Source organism: Octopus sinensis, linkage group LG6 (genome assembly GCF_006345805.1).
Source record: "Octopus sinensis linkage group LG6, ASM634580v1, whole genome shotgun sequence".
Classification (NCBI taxonomy): domain Eukaryota; kingdom Metazoa; phylum Mollusca; class Cephalopoda; order Octopoda; family Octopodidae; genus Octopus; species Octopus sinensis.
Window position 1 is genome coordinate 93,092,741 of NC_043002.1, and position 9,399 is coordinate 93,102,139.

Below are 9,399 nucleotides of genomic sequence, written 5' to 3' on the forward strand. Positions count from 1 at the left end.
ATCAGTGTTGTGGAGGGAGTATGTGGACACAGGGTTTTTTCTCCCAAAATGCATGGTGGTACACTTGTCCACAGCCAGTTTCAGTTGCCAGTCTGTGATCCATTGCTGCATTGTGTCTAGGTCTGATTGCAATATCTGTCAAATGTAAATAATGTTACAAAGAAAAGATTTGCTTGACTTAAGGCGGTGCTCCAGCATGGCCGCAGTCAAATGATGGAAACAAGTAAAAGAATAAAAGAATAACTCCATATTGAAGATTTTTCAGCTGCATCAAAGACTCAAGTTTGATAACAAATATTATTTGACAAAGACAAATTGTGGACTGGCCACAGAACCAAATATAATATCACAGAACTTCAGGATACTTTTGTTTCTATAACCCACAAAATGCTCATCAACATGCAGTGGTGCTTCTTTAGTGTACAGTAAATGAAACTCTAATCTGTAATTCTTAACCCTAACCCAGATCAGGTAATTTGACAACATAGGTTGTATCAGCTACAGGATATTGTGGTAGACCTCATGCTAAAGAAGCACCCATTAGCACTATAAAAGTAAAAGTATTAAAATGAACAATTTCGAGGGAGTCCACCAGCTGTACTGAGGTTCTACAGCTAATGTCAGAGAGGAAGCTATATTAGTAGCAAGTCTATTGGCTGTTATCTCATCACAGGATGGTTCAACAACATATGCAGTTACACAGAATGGCATAATGCCAGGCAGGATTGGGGGAAAAAAAACGCAGTATTGTCAAACAGAGTAAGCTGAACAATTTTATATATACAGATGCAGAAAGCTAAAATGAGAGCTTCTATGTGATTGCTTGACCTACAAGAAATAGTAGCCAAATTAACCCCATATGAAACAATATAGTCACCAATTCCCCAGAGTACACAGGATGAGAACAGATACAATGCTTCTGATCATAAGTTTGTTCAATCAAAGCTGACCTGAGTCTAAACAACAAATTAAAAAAAAATTTTTTTATTTGTTTCAGTCATTTGATTGCGGCCATGCTGGAGCACCGCCTTTAGTCGAGCAAATCGACTCCAGGACTTATTCCTTGTAAGCCTAGTACTTATTATATTGGTCTCTTTTGCCAAACCGCTAAGTTACGGGGATGTAAACACACCAGCATCGGTTGTCAAGCAATGTTGGGGGATGGGGGGTAAACACAGACACACAAACATATACATATATATATATATATATATATATATATATATGTATACGACAGGCTTCTTTCAGTTTCCATCTACCAAATCCACCCACAAGGCTTTGGTTGGCCTGAGGCTATAGTAGAAAACACTTGCCCAAGGTACCACAGAGTGGGACTGAACTCGGAACCATGTGGTTGGTAAGCAAGCTACTCACCAAACAGCCACTCTTGCGCCTATAAATGAAAATAATAACAGCACAGTTGAGGAAAAATACCACAAGAAAGTGTTTGGCAAACTAAATACACATCACCAAGGTCACATTTGTAAATAATACAATGAGTTCACTAGTTAGATTGAAAGAAAAACATCCACTTCTATCCCCTGCATGGCTTTTATTCTCCAAAATGTTCAATCAACTGATTTTATATGAATTATTGCTCCTGTTTGTACTTTTTCCTTTTTTTTTTACATTTCAAACACCTATGGAGAAAGTTTTTATCTGCTATTTACATGGATAATCTCAGTCACAATTTATAACATCCAAGTATGTGTTATGTTAGGTTGATCAAAACATAACAAGGTGTGGAAGCATTTGCAACATCTGCTGAATGAAACTAGAGTTGAGTAAGATGAAGCACCAAGTGCAGCTGCATTGTTTTTGTTTCTATGTTTGTTTGCTTTTTGTCGTTTTTTTTTTTTTTTATTAACCGGATTCTTCCTTTTGTTGATTCTAATATTTCAAAAACATAGAAAGTAGTTTGAAGACAAGGGTAACTGGATAAGCTTGTTTGAGTTTGAACAAACTATGCAGTGTAGCATTGTTTCCTTTGATAAATGCTATAAGGCCTCTCAGTATTAATGGGACGTTTTTGAAGACGTTTTTTATCAATTTGCTGATGGTTAGATACAGTTGTTAAAAGTAGATATATTTATTATATAGTTTTAGTTCTGTGAAAAGGAATAAATTCGGTGAAAGAATAATTTCTCCACGAAATAAAGGAAGAACGATTCTAAACAGAAATTAAAATTTTACTAGAAAAAAGAAGTTGCATATAATTTCGAATTTAATGTATATCTTCATATTACCAATGACCAAAGTAGTTTCAAAGACAATAATGACATGCTACGTACCATTCCGTATATGAGAGTTAAATTTAAAGACAGATAAATGTTCAAGGAGACTAGCGAGGTTTCATGTCCTTTCGTAATCAATATGTGTTAGTCGATAACAACATATCAGATATTGAATAATACGGCTATTTATAGAGCAAATACCAATCAGTCCGAACGATAAACTATTTCTACTTCGGGTGTTGTTGTCTCGATGTGTGTGTGTGGGGCAGTCAGTCAATCAAGTAAATTCATTAGATAATAATAATATAATAATAATAATGAAATTATTGTATACAGTGCTCAGGTGCACCACAACTTGTCAGAAAGTGCATTAACCCTTTCGTTACCAACCCGGCTGAAACTGGCTCTGGCTCTGAGTATAAATGTCTTGTTTCATAAGTTTTGAATTAAAATCTTCCACCAAACCTTAGCCATAATTTATGTTCCTAACACTAGCTTAACGATAACTAAGTTATTTTACTGAATTCTTTGTTATATTTAAAGTAATTGAAAGAAACACAGAACATCTCAAAATATATACAGTAACGAAAGGGTTAAGAGAACAGTGTTAAAAGATATTTTTCATTTGTCCCTTTTTCTATATATCCATCCTGCACAATATCTATGAAAAATCGAAACACAAATCCGATAACTGAATAAAAAGACGAGTTAAGAATATGGAAACAACGAAACCCTGTTCATTCATGATACATCGAGAAAGAAGTTGTTTAGGAATATAAGGAAACACCCCCAAAATATTAAATGTTCTGTGAACGATGTTCAAATAATACAATAAACTGATTTACTATTACGAGAATAAGTCAAATACTTCCTTTTTTTTTTATTTGTATTTGGATACAGAGGCAAGACTTATCTTACGAAACTAAGGCAAATACTTTATTTCAAAATGTCACACCCCCTCCCGACGTACAGCTGATTCTAATAAACATTTGGTGTTACATTAAATAGAGCGTGAATTAAATCTATCAAGCATAAAATAAACACGATACTTTGTAAACACGTTTCCTTAAAAACACACAATAGGATCAACATATGACAACTATTTATTATATGACTTGATTGCTACATATCAATCCAGCGTGTATATTTAGAAATTTTTTTCTTATATTTTTCTTTCATAGGTAGAGACATGCAAATAGAGTTAAAATACAGTTAATTTAACCTTTAATTTTTGCTTTATCGAACCGAGAAGCAAAAGAGTAACACAACTGGTCTTTCACCCCATAACAATTATATATAATGTTGTGTTTGTAACACTGAAATTTATCTCTATATCAGTCAGGAACCAAATATAATAGAACAATTTTTTGGCCAGTCCGGTAAAACATAAATCCGAAAGAAGCACTCCCTAAGATGTCTAAGGTGTAGAGCAGTATATATTACAAAAGGGAAAACCCGGTTTATGGGATTACCTTAGGTTTCCCGTCCATAAAAGGTTTAGCTTTATGGTGTACCGCTAGATCCCAAACTCTGTTGGCCCGAGGTCATGGACCAACAGGTTTTTGGGGTCTGATGATACGCCATAAAACTAAACCTTTTATGGACGGGAAATCTAAGGTAGTGTGTGTATGTATACACACACACACACATATATATATATATATATATACACACAGAGAGAAAGAGAGAACTCTTTAATTTGTTTCAACTTTAAAGCCACAGTCATAAATAACGTGTGTATTTGTTTATATATTTATTCTGCAAGATTCGTGTGCCTGTGTTTAATTGATAAAATATGAGCATTCTCATGTATAACAATATATATATATCAAAAGTGGGGAAAGGCCGGTTTATGGGATTACCCACCCATAAAGGGTTTAACTTTATGGCGTGTATCACACACACACACACACATATATATATATATATATATATATATATATAATATATATATATATATATATATATATATATATGCGCAGGAGTGGCCAAGTGTCTCCTACTCTAGCCTCGAGCCGACCAAAGCCTTGTGAGTGGATTTGGTAGACGGACGTTGAAAGAGGCGCGTCGTATATATCTATATATGTGTGTGTGTGTATTTGTGTGTCTGTGTTAGTTCCCCCACCACCACCACCATCGCTTAACAACCGATGTTGGTGTGTTTGCGTCCCCGTAAGTTAGCGGTTCAGCAAAATTCTCCGATAGAATAAGTACTAGGCTTACAAAGAATAAGTCTTGGGGTCGGTTTGTTCGACTAAATGACTGAAACAAGTATATATATATATATATATATATATATATATATATATATAGAGAGAGAGAGAGAGAGAGAGAGAGAGAGAGAGATGGATGTGAGTATGATGGTTTTATTGCTATATTCTATGGAAGTTCTGATACTCAATAGTTACAAGTTCCCCAAAAATATCACTGACAAATTCAACGATATACCAACTATTTGCCGAAAAGAAATAAAAAAAGATAATTTAAAACAATCGCAAAGTGAAGGACACAAGCATATTGTGCTTTGTTTTGTCTCTGTATATATGCTACGATGGAAATATCTTATATAATGTGTGTGTGTGTGTAATTTGTATCACCACGGTTGATTGATATGATTTTCGAAATCATATCAATCAAGGTAGTGAAGAAAAGAAAAAAAAAGATAATCGATGAATAAAGTGGATATTATTTTACTATAACGGTATCATAATGTTTAGTTATTAATTAATAACGCAAGTAATGTAATTAAAATCATCACAAAATTGAAATTGCAGGCAAAAATAATAAAATATAGACCACCCGTACACTAAGGGAAAACAAAAAAAAAACATAAGTATATTGCTGATAAACAGTTATCGATTTTTTTTTTTCTTAAGAAAAGTAAAATGCATGCAACATTTCAAATAAATAAACTTGCGCAGGTACAGACGAATAGAATATTGAAATTACCGCAACGTCAGCCGACTTGCATGTTATAAAACAAATGGTGTGGTGACAATAGATCTTTGGCAATCCAAGAAGTGTGGTTTAAAAAATATATAAATAGTAATATAAACTGGTAATGTGATCGTCTACTGTATATAGTAGTTGTTATAGGTGCAGGAGAGAGTCGGCAATGCGCCTTGCCTTCCACCGCCGCCAACGCCCACAGCATAGTAGTGGGAGGAAGGCCAATACGCGCGCACTGATTGGTAAAATTAAGATAAAAGTCCACACTGAATATTCTTTATAATCGAATATTCACGGCATGTTAATTACCCGTTATCAGTCGCTAGTTTGCTTCCTATTTCATTATAATGTTTTCTTCCCGTTTCCCGATCACCTATTGCCTCTATCTTTAATAGAAGTAGTCGCTATTATGCACCTTCAGGTGACCTATTCCATGTGTTCTGTACTAATACATTCTCTCTTACTTTCACTGTTACATAATTCTACTTTCATTGATGAGTGCAGGAGAACTACTTTTATTTTGATCTGTTTGAACTCTTATCGACGCTCGTTAGAAATTATTTGTTAATTACCACTGACTTCAAATTTTCTATTCAAATATTATTTCTTCTTCCTCGTGTTTTCTACGTCTTCCTCTCACTCACTCATTCCCTTTCTCGCGCGCTTTTATTCATCATCCTGACTTTTTCTGCTTTTCTCTGCATGTCTCTAGCTACCCATCTATAACTTTGTCTCAGCTATTTTTAATTATAATCAATCAAAAGTAATGTCGTGTTAACGTAAATAATAAAATAAGTAAATATTTATTTCTAATTATAGTCACGCGGTCTCAAATTTAAAAGAATATAGTCCATTAAGTCAAACCCAGTTCTATAAATGAACATAAGTAAATAACAATCATTTGATTTCAACAATCGAATATAGGAGGAAAGATACATGCAATTCGACAACATTTTATCCAGCACAGAATATACAAAGGTGATTAAAATAAAATATATTAATAATTTTGATATCAGTTATTAAAAAAAATTATGCAAAAGTAAAACTTACAACACAGCTAAAATATTGATTCATATGTACCAAAATTAACTAATCGTTCATCTGGATGACACACTTTTACAGATTATATAACTGATGCCAAACATGATCGAGTATCACAAGAATTATTGTTTGTTTGTTTTTTTAATCAATATATATTAGTTGTTATAGTACTACATCACATTGCCTTTATATAAACAATAATGACAATACAAACCTGTAAAGATTTCAGTGCTATATCAAATTGTTGAAAACAATTTCTACATGTGATATAATGTTGTTGTTACACAAGTTCCCGTGACGTCATAATTTACGTTTGGCACACTATTTACTTCGGCTAAACCTAAAGATATAGAGAGAGCTAATAAATGGTTTTCATTGGTACGTTTTATGTAATAATTCTGTTTCATTGGGTGCTTTATAAAGCAGTTTTACTATAATGGACCAGGAGCGGATGTCGAGAGAATGCTATAGCTACCACTATTACAACTACCGTTGGAATATAAATTTCTTTACTACCCACAATGGGCTAAACTTAGAGGGGACAAACAAGGACAGACAAACGGATTAAGTCGATTATATCGACTCCAGTGCGTAACTGGTACTTATTTAATCGACCCCGAAAGGATGAAAGGCAGAGTCGACCTCGGCGGAATTTGAACTCAGAACGTAGCGGCAGACGAAATACTGCTAAGCATTTCGGCCGGCGTGCTAACGATTCTGCCAGCTCGTCGCCTAAGTATGTAGGAGGACATTGGAGTGGTGCATAACTTCTGTTGATACTTATATTACTGCTACTAATTCTCAAATACATCCGATCTTCACCAGCTTTTTCTATTTTTTATTGTTCCGCACTCGATTCTCTCTTGATACCATGTTGATAAGACTGACACACTGCTTACCGATGAAATGTCCCACACTTGTATATATCTGCTATATATAAATTTGAAGTTATATATATGTATATGTATATATAATAAAGTATTATTGTATTGTTGTTATCCCAAAGCAACCAATTACTTCTAGATGGTCTCTTGCACATTTCGCTTCTCAGAAAGGCCAAAATAGTACAACTTACGCTTTCTACTCTGGAAATTTAGCAATTCTTTAATTAGTATATTTTTTATCAACAAGTTCTGCATCTTCTGTTATTTTTGTTCAAAATTAATATTTTTGTGGACATACAAAACCATAATCAGTTTTGAATACTATAAGCATTGTGCAGACAAAACTCCCTACAAAAAAAAAACTCTTAGGACGAAACACCCACATGACAAAAAAAAAAAACACAAGCAATTTTTAAATCAATTTTTATTTGTATTATTTGTAGTTTATGAACACTTTCAGATGTAAAAAATTAGATTAATCATAACCTCAATTACAAAAATGTGGATAATAAAAAGAACGTCATACCATATATTTGCAAAATTAAAACAAATACAATATTAAAAACCTCATTAACTATTGATGTTTATTTAAAGTTCATTTGGATCTTTTCGGTTTGAACGGCAGTTTTTAACATAATTTCTAAGTAACTAAAAAAATTTAAACTTTGTATACTGGTAGAATGTGTTTATAAAACATCTTTTTCTCTTGGCTTTATTGAGAAAATTCTATAGTTTGTAAGATATTTGTGGGTTTTTTTCTGCAATTTCAACCAATCACTGACGTCTATTGAGGTAAAAAAAAAACATTCTGTGCTGTATGAATATGTCCCTCTTTAAGAAACAGATTGGGTTTATTTATTTACATTTGTGAAGGAAAAAAGATACCCCCCCACCCTAACCCTAAAACAGATTGAAATGCAATAGATCGATTCTAGTGTCATAATTATGGGTGACAATTTCATATGACACCGGTAGAAAAAAACTGCCGTTCAAACCGAAAAGATCCGTTCAATATACTACAACCTGATCCTTTTCCCTACATCATTCAGAAATTCTACCATGATCTTTCTCTCATTAACATAGTCCAGAGGTGGGGTTTTGTCTAGACTGTGTAAGCATTATACTTATTATTCGATAGTATATTTAATTAAACAACAAAAGTATATTCATATATGTATTAAAAATTGATGACTATTTTTTTTACATTAGCTAAACAATAATGGACTAACATTCATTTTTATTACACGTGTATATATTTTAGCAGTTTAATGTTCTTAATCTCTAGACTTCCACCTAGATGAGATTGTACTTAAAAACGTTTAAGTTAGATTAGCCTAAAGTGATGACTAAATTTTATTGTTCTTAGCACCAAAATTTCTACAGTGATGGAAAAAACAATTTTTAAATAATATCTTATCCCAACTTAAACCAACAAATTCTTTCCTCGACTGATATTGAAGTCAATAAAGTATTGAGCAACCAGAATTGAGTTCAGTAATTTATATCTTGTCATTACTTATTGAGACCTAGAGATGATGAACAATTAACTTTGAGATGAATGGTTTATAGCATTCATTTTATAGCTATTATGATAGAGATATGATGGGCAGCTAGCTAAGAGTCTTGCTACAGATTAATGGTCTATAGCTTGTCATTGTAACTGCGATTCATGAATAATGAACAACTAGTCATAAAATCAATTTATACCTTGCCATTGCCCCTGGGATATTCTTTTTCAAAAGGCCACAACTGAGATGCACTTCACAAAGCTACACCAAAGATTTCTTTTTCCCATTAGCTTTGGTACATTCTCAGTGTTATGTTATGTATGACAAGCTATATCCATAGCCAAGAAATTTAATTCTGAAAAGCTAAGATCTGACTGGGCCTGACGAAGCCTTCCAGCTTCACAGACCCCAGTTGACCCGTCCAACCCATGCTAGCATGGAAAGCGGACGCTAAATGATGATGATGAAGTACTATAGTGTGGTATAATTCACTGTGTCGAATTGATTCCACCTATGAGAAAATTACCTGCAATAAATTGTCACCATATCCAGATTATATTATTTAGCATCATTGAAACTGAAGACAAGTCTCTAAACCTGAGATATTTCATCTAACATTCTACTTTTTAATAATCGTTTCTGATTTAGGCACACAACCAGAAATTTTAAAGAGAGGCAGTTACACAATACCATTAACCCCTAAGTCCTTCACTGATACTTTATTTTACTTACTCTGAAAGTATGAAAGCAAGCTTGGAACACCTACTATAAGGCACTTCTGTT

General features: G+C 33.4%; 1 protein-coding gene across 2 annotated transcripts in view; it reads right to left on the minus strand.

Moving 5' to 3' along the window:
• Nucleotides 1-6,574, minus strand: part of LOC115213407 (phosphorylase b kinase gamma catalytic chain, skeletal muscle/heart isoform) — a 106,201-nt gene extending 99,627 nt beyond the window's left edge. Inside the window, exon 1 of one of the 2 annotated variants that reach the window (XM_029782361.2) lies at nt 6,439-6,574. The gene's annotated coding sequence lies outside the window, so the exon portion shown is untranslated. Of the gene's footprint in view, nt 1-5,183; nt 5,388-6,438 lie in introns of those variants that run through there. The other variant, XM_029782360.2, reaches the window with a different exon arrangement.
• Nucleotides 6,575-9,399: the final 2,825 nt, after the last annotated feature.